Source organism: Podarcis bocagei (genome assembly GCF_964188305.1).
Source record: "Podarcis bocagei genome assembly, chromosome: 12".
NCBI classification, from domain to species: domain Eukaryota; kingdom Metazoa; phylum Chordata; class Lepidosauria; order Squamata; family Lacertidae; genus Podarcis; species Podarcis bocagei.
The window spans coordinates 58890304-58903094 of NC_138137.1; the positions used below are offsets into that span (position 1 = coordinate 58890304).

Consider the following 12791-nt stretch of genomic DNA (forward strand, 5'->3'; position numbering starts at 1 on the left):
GACTTTTTGTCAGACCGCCCCCAGAGGGTTCGGTTGGGCCCTTATACCTCTAATATGCTTAAGACTAACACAGGAACACCACAGGGATGCGTACTCAGTCCGCTCCTTTATATTCTCTACACGTACAATTGTGTCGCTACTCACCCTAGTAATAGGGTTGTCAAATTTGCAGATGACACAACTGTGATTGGGCTCATCTCTGAAAGGGAGGGTGAAACGGACTATAGAGGTGAGGTGGAGCGGCTGACAGAGTGGTGCAGAGCTAACAACTTGCTCATAAATACACGGAAGACAAAGGAGCTTGTGGTGGACTTCAGGAGACAGAAGAGCAACGTCCAGCCACTTTTGATTGATGGGGTCTGTGTGGAGAGGGTAACAACGTTCAGATTTTTGGGCATTGAATTACAAGAGGATCTGTCCTGGAGTGTCAACACAAGGGGGCTTGTGAAGAAGGCGCAGCAGAGACTGTACTTTTTGAGAATACTAAGGAAAAACCATCTTCCGCAGAAACTGCTGCTTGCCTTCTATCACTGTGCCATTGAGAGCGTGCTCACTTATGGCATATGTGTGTGGTATGGAAGCTGTACTACCTGGGACAGGATGGGGTTGTGCAGGGTTGTTAAAGCAGCAGAGAGCATTGTTGGCTGCCCACTCTCCACCTTAGAGCAGATTTATGCCACAAGGTGCCATAGGAAGGCACTGGACATAGTAAAAGATCCATCACATCCTGGTCACTGTCTCTTCGAGCTCTTGCCGTCGGGACGGAGATACAGGACGATGAAGACAAGAACGAGTCGTCTTAAGAACAGCTTCTTCTCCAGAGCGATCTCGGCCCTGAATGGGAAGCCCGGACTTTGAAAGCCATCTAATCTCCCTTGCTGTATTATACTGTATTGTTTAATTAGTGTTTTTATGGAGCAGTCAAGTAATTTCGTTGTCCCCGAAGGGGGCAATGACAATAAAGATATTCTTATTCTTCTTATTCTTATTCTTCTTTATAAGTGGGTATTATATCCAATGAAATGCCATTCAAAAAAGAATTAGAGAAGGTGAACTGGATCAAATTAGAAATGAAATAGGCATAGGAAAGGAAAATATTTGAGCATCTGGATTAACTCCAAAAATCTAAATTTATTTCAGGATAACTATATAAAAATTTGACAAGAAATAAAAAAAATATTGAAACCTGGACTAAACTGAAGTTGTCATTTCTAGGTAGGATCTCGATCATAAAGATGAATGTTCTCGCTAGATTGGTTTTCTTATTTCAAATGATCCTAGTTCTGAATGAGGTAGGCTGCCTCAAAAAATTGCAACAAGAAATATCTAAAATTAGATGGGAGGGTAGGAGACCCAGGATTAAACATCAAATTTTAATAGATATAAAGGATAGAGGCGGCTTTGCCCTGCCCGATTTAAAATTGTATTACGAGGCAGTCTGCCTCACATGGATGAAGGAATGGTGCAGTTTGAAAGATATGGATATGTTGGACTTGGAGGGACATAATAACTGTTGGAGTTGGCATGCTTATTTAATATATGTAAAGGCAAAAATACACAGAGATTAATTTTATAATGAATGGTTTTAGAGTGATGTTTGTGCTGTACTTTTGTACTGTTTTATTGTTGTTAGCCGCCCTGAGCCCGGCTTCGGCTGGGGAGGGCGGGATATAAATACAAATTATTATTATTATTATTATTAAATCATATCATAAGGAGATCACTTCTCAAAGTTGGGGAGAAATATAAAGATGGGTTGGAGCTCAAAATCCCGTGGTGGGCCTCTCCAGTAGAGGCCACAGTGGTGGTGAAAAACAATATGTTGGAAAATTGGCCTACCTAAAAAATACTTTTAAAAGAAGAAGAGAACCAATTAAAACTTAAGAGCTTTGATGAATTAAGAGATGTCATCACAGATTGGTTCCAATATTATCAAATATTCGAAAGATTTAAAGTAGATAAACAAAAAGGGTTCGCCAAGGAAATCTCGAGATTTGAATCCGATGTAATAAATGCAAAAAGTAAAATCCTCTCTAAAGCTTATCGCCTCCTCCTCGAATGGAAAGTCGAGGAAGTTACATCAGCCATGATAAAGTGGTCTCAAGACTTTGGGTATGTTATACCATGTCCCAGTGGGAAAACCTGTGGAAGAATAGTTGGAGGATTTCGAGTCCTTGTGTCCATTTCTTGCCAAAAAGAATGAAAATGTGGCTGTTATGTACTGAGTTGAATAGGATCCAAAATGCAGCAGTCTGATTGGTCCTAGAACAATAGGATCCAAAATGCAGCAGTCTGATTGGTCCTAGAACAATAGGATTCAGAATGCAGCAGTCTGATTGGTCCTAGAACAATGCAGCAGTATGATTGGTCCGCAGGAGCCACCCAATCCAGCTCCAGGTGGAAGTGAAATCCACTCTCGACTCCGAGTATATTTCAGTGGCAAAATGAAAATGCGGCATATGGTTGCACATTTTTAACTGGCAGTTCTTTTCTTTTAACTGGCTTTTCTCTCAGCTTCCAGTAACGAAGAGGAAGAGATGGTGTGATAGGAATTCTGAGGTCTTAGATATATGTTAAATGTTCATAAGCGTACCAGCCAAGCATGTACATAGATCAGCACAGGAAGACCAACCTGAAACTATTTTTGATTCCCAAACTGACCAAATGTTTTCTCTGCAAGGTCAAAGGAGAATGGAAAAGCCTCCCCATTGCCTTTCCTTCACAAATCCTGTCTTAAGGTTATGTCTGTGTTTGAATAGGTTGAGCCTGTGGCCTGGCTCAGGAACTAAGTATTTATCATTACAAAAGACTGGCCAGGCTCCCCAGGGTATCCAATCAAGCAAGCATTAACAGGTAACCTGCCAGACAGGAGATAAACAACATTCAAATTTATGTTTAGACCACCTTTTCTGTGATGTAGGTATGATGTTTCTGGGGGTGGTCTTGATCTACAGGGTGGCAATTTCAAAAGTCTTTATTAGGCCTTGCATGCCATTTTTCTGGGTCTTCCTCCTTTCCTGCGTGTGAGGGGAGCACCCTGTTGCAACAGATCAATAAAGATCAGGCTTACTAGCTGCTTTGCTTCTCAATATTCTCTGGTTGGCCTCTGTTGTTTTCTCCTACCAATAGGGAACCTACGTAGGGACTCTATATGGGCTCTTGGATACCCCATAAGGGGAAAAGGGCAGATTTTGTTTATGACAATGGAAACCTCGCAGGAGGAGAAAGAAAACGGGGAGAATACGCATCTATTTATTTGAAAATATATTTCTAAAATCATTTAAAAAGCAACATTATGCAGGCAGCAGCCTACATACGTGTATTCTACTCATGCTCAATGCCAATTCATGTTTTGAACTAGGAAATGGTGGAAAAAAATTGGCATGAAACAGCAGGAGAGGCAGGGAAACCCAGTTTACACGTCCCCACTGTCTTGTTCCCTTCCTTGGATTTTTTCTTTCTTGGGGTGGGGAGAAACTAAAGAATAAACTCTTTTTTAAAAATTGGAATAACATTTCTGCAAAAGCCATAAGTATTATTGTTAAGCATTGTTGGTAAAGATATCCCAAAAAATGTAAGAGAAATATTTTTATACGCTATGGCAGCGGCCTGAACACTAGTAGCAAAGAACTGGAAAGCGGAAAATGTTCTGACTATAATGTTGTTATGTACTGAGTTGAATAGGATCCAAACTGCAGCAGTCTGATTGGTCCTAGAACAATAGGATCCAAAATGCAGCAGTCTGATTGGTCCTAGAACAATAGGATTCAGAACAGGATTCAGGTAGTACGGAAGCTGTACTACCCAGGACAGGATGGGGTTGTGCAGGGTTGTTAAGGCAGCAGAGAGCATTGTTGGCTGCCCACTCTCCACCTTAGAGCAGATTTATGCCACAAGGTGCCATAGGAAGGCACTGGACATAGTAAACGATCCATCGCATCCTGGTCACTGTCTCTTTGAGCTCTTGCCGTCGGGACAGAGATACAGGACGATGAAGACAAGAACGAGTCGTCTTAAGAACAGCTTCTTCTCCAGAGCGATCTCGGCCCTGAATGGGAAGCCCGGACTTTGAAAGTCATCTAATCTCCTTTGCTGTATTATATTGTATTGTTTAATTAGTGTTTTTATGGAGCAGTCAAGTAATTTCGTTGTCCCCGATGGGGGCAATGACAATAAAGATATTATTATTATTATTATTATTATTAAAAAAAAAAGAATGCAGCAGTCTGATTGGTCCTAGAACAATGCGGCAGTATGATTGGTCGGCAGGAGCCACCCAATCCAGCTCCAGATAGAAGTGAATCCACAACCTGATTGGCCTACAGGAGAATTCCGGAATTAGCCAATCACGTGCAGCCCATTGTGTAAATAATGTATATAAAGCAAATACTTTGAGGGGACTTCCATTCCCTCCTCACCACCATGAGCTGAATAAAGAGCATGAAATCCACTCTCGACTCTGAGTATATTTCAAATGTGTTAAGGAAAAATCTGGGTGCGAGGCTGTTCAGTCCCCCAGCTCGTTGTGCAGAGCCCGCGGGTCCCTGCGGAATAAAGGAAGGAGTCCAGCCACCAACCGGAGCAAATAGCTGTAGACCAAAGTTTATTGCGCAACAGGTTCAAAGAGGAATTTTGAACCCCGAGGATGGGGTGACAAGGACTTTTTAAACTTTCCCACCACATCCCAGAATACAGTTCGAAGGGGAGGGGTTAACCTTGGCAAACATGTCCAGACAAGTCCTTGGTACAAGATTTCATGGAACTTTGAAGTGTCAGGCATAGCTCTAATGGCTTTAGCCCAAACGTAGCAGAGTTTTCCTGCACAGCGAAGAAGCTAGTCGAGGTGGAAATGACTAGTCAGCTAGACTCAGAATAACTATTTACAGGATTTATTAAAAGGGAAAAATAAAACCAGCAGAGTTTCTGCATACAAAACAAAGCAAAATAAATCCTTTCTCTCTCTCTCTCTCTCTCTCTCTCTCATAACCATACACAGCACTTCTACTCCTACTCCTAACACACCTAACACCAAACTGTGCTAGCATTTCTAGATAACAGAGTTGAGTGCTGGTCATTAACCAATCAGAGTAAGTAGTTTCTAGGTCAAGCAGACCTTGGCTTTCTGCCAAGAGTAAATTGACACTGCCTTGAGTTAATTGTGTGAAGCCAGAATCTGTAAGTTCCCATGAGAATCAATTAACAGAAACTGGACAAGATTAGCATAAGCAGACATGGCAGGGCAAGACTCAGGTATAAGAAGAGCATAGACAAATATGTCTTAAGTACCCACCACCCAAAAGTACAATAGAATTTCCTTTGCATGTCTGGAGCCTGAGGCGAGTCAGGTGATGAGATTTGGCTTCCCTTGGCTAACAATGAGCCCAGCAATTTTCACTTCTGAGAACTTCCTGGAGTCCTTTTGCAAGGGGAAAATAGCTTTGGAATGGGGGGAACTGGGAAAGGAGATGATTTTATATTATTTTTAAAGCTAGGTGACTTCCCGGAGCTGTCAAGTTGGAAGGATATATCCAGGCATAATATTTGTAATATTTAACTTTAAAGATGTGCCCCCCCCTGTAATTTCCATAACAAATGGATTGGCAGAATAAGTTACAAGAATATGTGGAAATGGTGCAATTGACCAACAGCCTAAGGGGCAGTTCGAGACAAGAATTTGCACAAAAATGGGATAAATATAAGAGAGATGTACAAAAATATACCAGTGGTTTTTCATCTATGGCAGCTTTTGATTGACCTTGGATAAAGAAATATATGAGAAATATGAGCAACAGTACAAATTGCTGCAAGAATGTATTAGAGAATATATAAAGACTAGAATAATAATGGTAGGTACATTTGCTATTAGAATAAAATCCCTGTGCTTGATGCTCAGGGATGTTTAATTTGTGAACTTATCGTAGGTCTAAATAAAAAAATTCCTTCCAGTAGCACCTTAAAGACCAACTAAGTTAGTTCTTGGTATGAGCTTTCGTGTGCATGCACACTTCTTCAGATACACACATCGTAGGTCTGACACACAAACACATCTGCAAAATCTGGAATTCTAAAGCAGGTTATGGAAGTCATGACAGTTAAATTATGGGCTGTAAGATTATATCTACGGTATCTGCTTCTCTGCAGCCACCAGCAAAAGTACTGTACTCAGAATGTAACTTGACTGATGTCTTTGGAGATAAATAACAAAAATGGATTTGGTCTTTTAAACCTATTTTCAAAGAAACCGCAACTCATCCAGGAAATTTATCATGTGCTTCTTTTAGCACGGAAATGGGATTATTCAGGGGAGTGTTGGCTTTCGCATGCTGAGCAAACTTTAACAAAGATTTTATTCACAGATACAGTCTTACAATTTGCAAAGATACATCTTGATCTGTAACCATTGTCTTTATCTACAATGTGGCAAGGAGAGATTGTGAAATTCCTGAGATTTGCGTGGGAAAAGAGATCACCAACTCCCTTCCCAGAAATGTAGGAGTTAAATAAACTCCTGTTGCTGCACGAACACTCTCTTTTATTTTCTGGTTATTTTAGGGGGCAAGTTGGGACGTTTCCCTTTCTAAACCGGCCTTTTTGCCCATTTACGACTGCACCCTGGAATAACAACCTATCCAGTTTGCAGAGCTAGAGGTTTCAGCCAGATCGCCTAGGGAACACAGTAGGGGGGGCACTGCTGAGCCTTCAAGGATTTTCTTGACCCAATCAGCTCAGAGAAAAGGGGTCTTTTTCCTTTCCCTCCCCCCGGCAGTGCTTGGCTTGGAGGTACGGTCACACGGGGAGCGTTTATTTACATGCACCCCTCATGTGCAATTCTCAGGGGTGCAATTCTCACAACACCCTGAAGGGGGAGGGAAATTGCACACTCCAAAATAAAAATAAAATAAAATTGCAATATTTGTTTTTTTGTTTTGTTTTTTTGCAGATGCAAATCAGGGCGGGCAGAGGCTGCAGTCTGCAGGTCGACCTTTTCCTGGAGTTATCCTAGAGGCGTGGGAAAAGTGAGGGGAGGGACGCTACCTGGACTTGGCTGGCTGGGGAGAAACGGTTGCTGGGCAGGAAAGGAGGAACCAAAGAGCTGCGGAACGGAAGGTGCTTGCTGCTTGCAAGCTGCGGGCGCAGACGAGCCAGCTGCACCAGCTGTGGTTGCACTTTCTGCTGGGGAAGAGGAGAAATGGAGTCCCTGCGTGTTTTGGAGCTGTATAGTGGCATTGGAGGGATGCACCAGGCGTTGAAAGGTATCTTGGACCTTGCCCTCCCTTTGGGTTCATGCATGCAAGCTGCAGCAGTATCCCTGCCTCCAGAGCATCCTTTGCAAGGCTTGGCTTCCGGGCTGGGGAGGAGAAAGATGCTCAGATCAGGAATAGGAAAAACAAGATTTTCTCCTCTCCAAGCCAGGGCTTTTGGAGACAGTTTTCAGAGTATTGCTGTGGTTCGGATACCCCCCCCCCCTCTCTGTCCAGCTTCTAGCTTCAGTTGCAAACTCCAGAGTTGCCGGAACACTTGTTTTATCCCTACTGCAAGGCTTCCAAAAATTTTTGAATTTTATTGTTATTCATGTTTTTATAGTGTGTTTTATGCTGCTTTTATAATTAAGGGTTTTAAATTTGTGGTTAGCTGCCCTGAGCCTGGTTTTTGAACCAGGAAGGGTGGGGTATAACTAAAAATATATTATTATTATTATTACCCCCCCTCCCCTTGCTCTTCTGCTATTAACAGGAGGTGCAAGACGCAGAAAATACGCAGGAAGCGGTCCACACACGCACGCACGCCCTGCAAGCGTGGGAAATTCCCCCTCAAGTTTGTTTTCTGGACGTTGCTAAAAGAGTTTTGTATTAGATTCTCGTTTAAGCCTGGTCGCCGTAAAAGGCAGAGATTTGCAACACAGGCGAGCGAGTGGAGAAAGGATCGAGTTGAATTGATGCTCCTCTGCCTGGCCCCAGGAAGCTAGTATTTTGTTGTAGGTTAAGTAGATTTTGTGCACCCAAGATAAGTCTGGAAATTTATCTTGGCACTTACTATAGTCATTCTTCAAACATAGGAAACTTTCTACCGTGGGTTGGACAGCGAGTCCATAGAGGCATGTATGGCTGGTTTCCATATGCTACAGCTGCTCTTAAATCCCTGCCATATTTATAGCACTTTTGTGTCTATAATGTGTTGGGCTTAAGAGTCTAGATGTGTCAGTCGTGCTCTTGGAACTCCTTTTGAAATCCAAAGGTAAAGGTAAAGGGTAAAGGGACCCCTGACCATTAGGTCCAGTCATGACCGACTCTGGGGTTGCGGCGCTCATCTCGCTTTACTGGCCAAGGGAGCCGGCATACAGCTTCCGGGTCATGTGGCCAGCATGACTAAGCCGCTTCTGGCGAACCAGAGCAGCGCACGGAAACGCCGTTTACCTTCCCACCAGAGCGGTACCTATTTATCTACTTGCACTTTGATGTGCTTTCGAACTGCTAGGTTGGCAGGAGCAGGGACCGAGCAACGGGAGCTCACCCCGTGGCGGGGATTCGAACCGCCGACCTTCTGATCGGCAAGCCCTAGGCTCTGTGGTTTAACCCACAGCGCCACCCGCGTCCCCTTTGAAATCCAAGCTACACATTAAACAATCCGAGCACTGATTTGACCATGAATATATCGCCATGGAAAAAAAATCTCGAACAATACGAAATGTACAGAGGCCCAAATTGGACAACTGCCCGAGTGTTAGAAGGAAGAACTGCTTCCCTGATGCAAGGCCCTTTCCACCCGGCCTAGGGGGTTTGGCCCACACTTACCCTGAACAGGAGCTACAAGGCTCCAGAGAGGCAGCAACAATAAAAAATGCTTTTAAATGTTTTAAAATAGTTTTTAATCTGTGGCGTTTCAAATGTTGGGTTTTTTGTTTGTTTGTTTTTTGCTATGTTGGGGTGGGATAATTGTTTAGGTGGGCTGGGGATTAGTTTAAAGGTAAAGGGATCCCTGACCATTAGGTCCAGTCGTGGACGACTCTGGGGTTGCGGCGCTTATCTCGCTCTATTGGCCGAGGGAGCCGGCGTACAGCTTCCATGTGGCCAGCATGACTGAGCCGCTTCTGGCGAACCAGAGCAGCGCACGGAAACACCGTTTACCTTCCTGCTGGAGTGGTACCTATTTATCTACTTGCACTTTGACGTGCTGTCGAACTGCTAGGTTGGCAGGAGCAGGGACAGAGCAACGGGAGCTCAGCCTGTCGCGGGGATTCGAACCGCCGACCTTCTGATCGGTGGTTTAACCCACAGCGCCATCCGCGTCCCTGATTTTAGTATAAATGTAGGTTTTGGGGTTTTTTTTAAACGTTTCTACTGTTTTATTGGTTTATTGTATAGTTTGCATTTTGTTCTTAAGACGCAAGGGTCAGGGCTGCCTGGGAGTGCTACATAACCCCATATATCCTAGAAGACGAGTCAAAACAATGGGTACACCTGGAGAGAGACACAGTTGAAAATACCCCTGCCACGTCATACCCATTCCTCCCCAACTAACCGAGTAAAAAACCCACGACGCCAAACAGGTTCAGACAAACCATGCTTAAAGCAGGGAAGAAGTAGGTAAACTGCCCCTAATCCCATCCCCACTAATACCCCTGGAGGCAGTTGGAGGATGGATGGCAGCTAACGGAATGAGGATGAATCCTGACAAGACAGAAGTACTGTTTTTGGGGGACAGGAGGCAGGCAGGTGTGGAGGACTCCCTGGTGCTGAATGGGGTAAGTGTGCCCCTGAAGGACCAGGTGCGCAGCCTGGGAGTCATTTTGCACTCGTAGCTGTCCATGGAGGCGCAGGTCAATTCTGTGTCCAGGGCAGCTGTCTACCAGCTCCATCTGGTACGCAGGCTGAGACCCTCCCTGCCCGCGGACTGTCTGGCCAGAGTGGTGCATGCTCTAGTTATCTCCCGCTTAGACTACTGCAATGCGCTCTACATGGAGCTACCTTTGAAGATGACCCAGAAACTGCAATTAATCCAGAATGCGGCAGCTAGACTAGTGACTGGGAGTGGCCGCCGGGACCACATAACACTGGTCTTGAAAGATCTACACTGGGTCCCAGTACATTTCTGAGCACAATTCAAAGTGTTGGTGCTGACCTTTAGAGCCCTAAATGGCTTCAGTCCTGTATACCTGAAGAAGTATCTCCACCCCCATCGTTCTGCCCGGACACTGAGGTCCAGCGCCGAGAGCCTTCTTGTGGTTCCCTCCCTGCGAGAAGTGAGGTTACATTGAACCAGGCAGAGGGCCTTCTCGGTGGTGGTGCCCACCCTGTGGAATGCCCTCTCATCAGATGTCAAGGAAATAAACAACTACCTGACATTTAGAAGACATCTGAAGGCAGCCCTGTTTAGGGAAGTTTTTAACGTTTGATGTTTTATTATGCTTTTAATGTTATGTTGAAAGCTGCCTGGAGTGGCTGGGGAAACCCACCCAGATAGGCAGGGTAGAAATAAAAAAATATTATTATTAATATTAATCTGTGGCATTTAAAATTTTGTTTTTCTGTTTTGTTTTGGCTCTGTTGGGACAGGGGATTAGTTTCATTTTAGTATAATTGTAAATTATTATTATTATTAGTTTCTACTGTTCCATTCCTTTGTTGTATGGTTTGTGTTCTGTTCTTAAGGGGAAGGGTCAGGGCTGCCTGGGAGTGGGCCCCAGCTAACAGAATGGCTGGGGCAAGTTCCGATCTGGGACCGGGCTGGGACACCCGATCTCCGTGATCATGGGCAGGAGGAGCAGTCCTGCTAAGACCAGACCACATCATTACCGAGGAGGCAGGATTAGTCGTTGTTTGAAGACTATCCCTGCCTCTAAGTCTGGTCTTGACCGGAATGCTACCCGAATCGCCAAGGGAGACCCACATGACCTGAAGGTGCTGCTGTGCAATGCCAGGTCAATGATTCACAAGGCAGCGGTCATCCACGACTTGGATCGTGAGTGGAGGACTTGACCTGGCATGTGTGGCAGAGAAACACATGGAAAGACTCTACCACCTTCTGACATGTGTTTAAGTGTGTGGCCAAAAACGACAGCAAGCACAGTCATACCTCTTGTTACGTTTGCTTCAGGTTAAATCTTTTCAGGTTGCGTCCCACAGTGACCCGGAAGTACAGGAACTTCTGGGTTTCGCTGCTCGCGCATGTGCAGACGCGGCGAATCGCAACCCATGCAGACGCGGGTTGTGTTCTGCTCATGTCGTGAATGGGGCTCCGGAACGGATCCTGTTCGCAACCAGAGGTATGGAATACAGTGGTATCTCAGCTTAAAACTTAATTCGTTCTGGAGGTTCGTTCTTAACCTGAAACTGTTCTTAACCTAAAGCACCACTTTAGCTAATGGGGCCTCCTGCTGCCACCGTGCCACCGGAGCACGATTTCTGTTCTCATCCTGAAGCCAAGTTCTTAACCTGAGGTACTGTTTCTGGGTTAGTAGAGTCCGTAACCCAAGGTACTACTGTACTTTATCTCTCCAAACTCCTGGGTAGCATATTTTAGTACCGTCTTTGTGTCAGGACTAACTTATCAAGCACCATCTAAGACTTAACACCAAAATTTCCCAGTGTGGCTCCCAGTCTCCTCCTAAGAAATCTGATGTATCATCTCTAAATTAAAACCAGGCAGAGCTCGCGGGTGTGACAACGTTCTCCCCAAATTGCTGAAAGCAAACATTAGGTTGGTGGGTTCCTATACTTGCATCTTTATTCACATGTACTGACCACATATGACATATACCTTAGGACTGGGGTATAATCCCAATTCACGAAAAAGTGAAATACCAGACCCAGCAAACTATAGACCAATCAGTCTCCTGAGTGTAACCAGCAAATTAAATGCCTGTAGGAGAAACTATTAGACTGGACAGAGCAAGAAAACATCCTCAAAGATGAGCAAGCCAGTTTCAGAGTGGGGCGATCCACAGTTGATCGAGGACCAATGCTTCAGTTTATTGCTGAAAAGTCAGCAACTAAAGAAGGCCTGCATGCTGCATTTATTGACTTTAAATCAGCCTTCGATTCAATTCTCAGAAGCAGGTTATAGGGAGAGTTTGAGGCTACTAACATTGCTAAGACTCAGCTCACACTCTTATGAAAACACACATTTGAAAGTCAGATGCAATTATGCTGGTTGGTTAACAAGTCTCCACCCCCATTGTTCTACCTGGACACTGAGGTCCAGCTCCGAGGGCCTTCTGGCGGTTCCCTCACTGCAAGAAGCAAAGCTACAGGGAACCAGGCAGAGGGCCTTCTTGGTGGTGGCGCCCGCCCTGTGGAACGCCATCACACCAGATGTCAAAGAGATAAACAACTACCAGACTTTTAGAAGACATCTGAAGGCAGCTCTGTTTAGAGAAGCTTTAGAGAAGCTTTTAATGTTTGATGTATTACGGTATTTTAATATTTTGTTGGAAGCTGCCCAGAGTGGCTGGGGAAGCCCAGCTAGATGGGCGGGGTATAAATAATAAATTATTATTAATTATTATTATTATTATTATTATTATTATTATTATTATTATTATTATTACTATTACTACTACTACTACTACTACCCACCTGTAATGGAGTAAGACAGGGGTGTGTCCTGACCACCACTTTCTCCAATATTTATATCAATTCCCTTTTCAGTTCTTTTCCTTCATTTCTTTCTCCACTCCCTTTTTGCACTTCTATTGTCTAGATTTTTGGTTTGGTTAAAAAAACGGGGAGAATATATGTTTTCTATTTTTCTCTATAAACCTTAATAATTTTTTTTAATGAAATTTGAACCTG

The 12791-nt window shown here is 44.1% G+C and overlaps 1 protein-coding gene across 2 annotated transcripts in view; it reads left to right on the forward strand.

The window, feature by feature from the left end:
• Nucleotides 1-6980: 6980 nt before the first annotated feature.
• LOC308569582 (zinc finger protein 653-like) overlaps nucleotides 6981-12791 on the forward strand; it is a 99033-nt gene continuing 93222 nt past the window's right edge. For both annotated transcript variants that reach the window (XR_014000754.1, XM_081163685.1), the window contains exon 1: nucleotides 6981-7253. The gene's annotated coding sequence lies outside the window, so the exon portion shown is untranslated. The remainder of the gene's footprint in view (nucleotides 7254-12791) is intronic.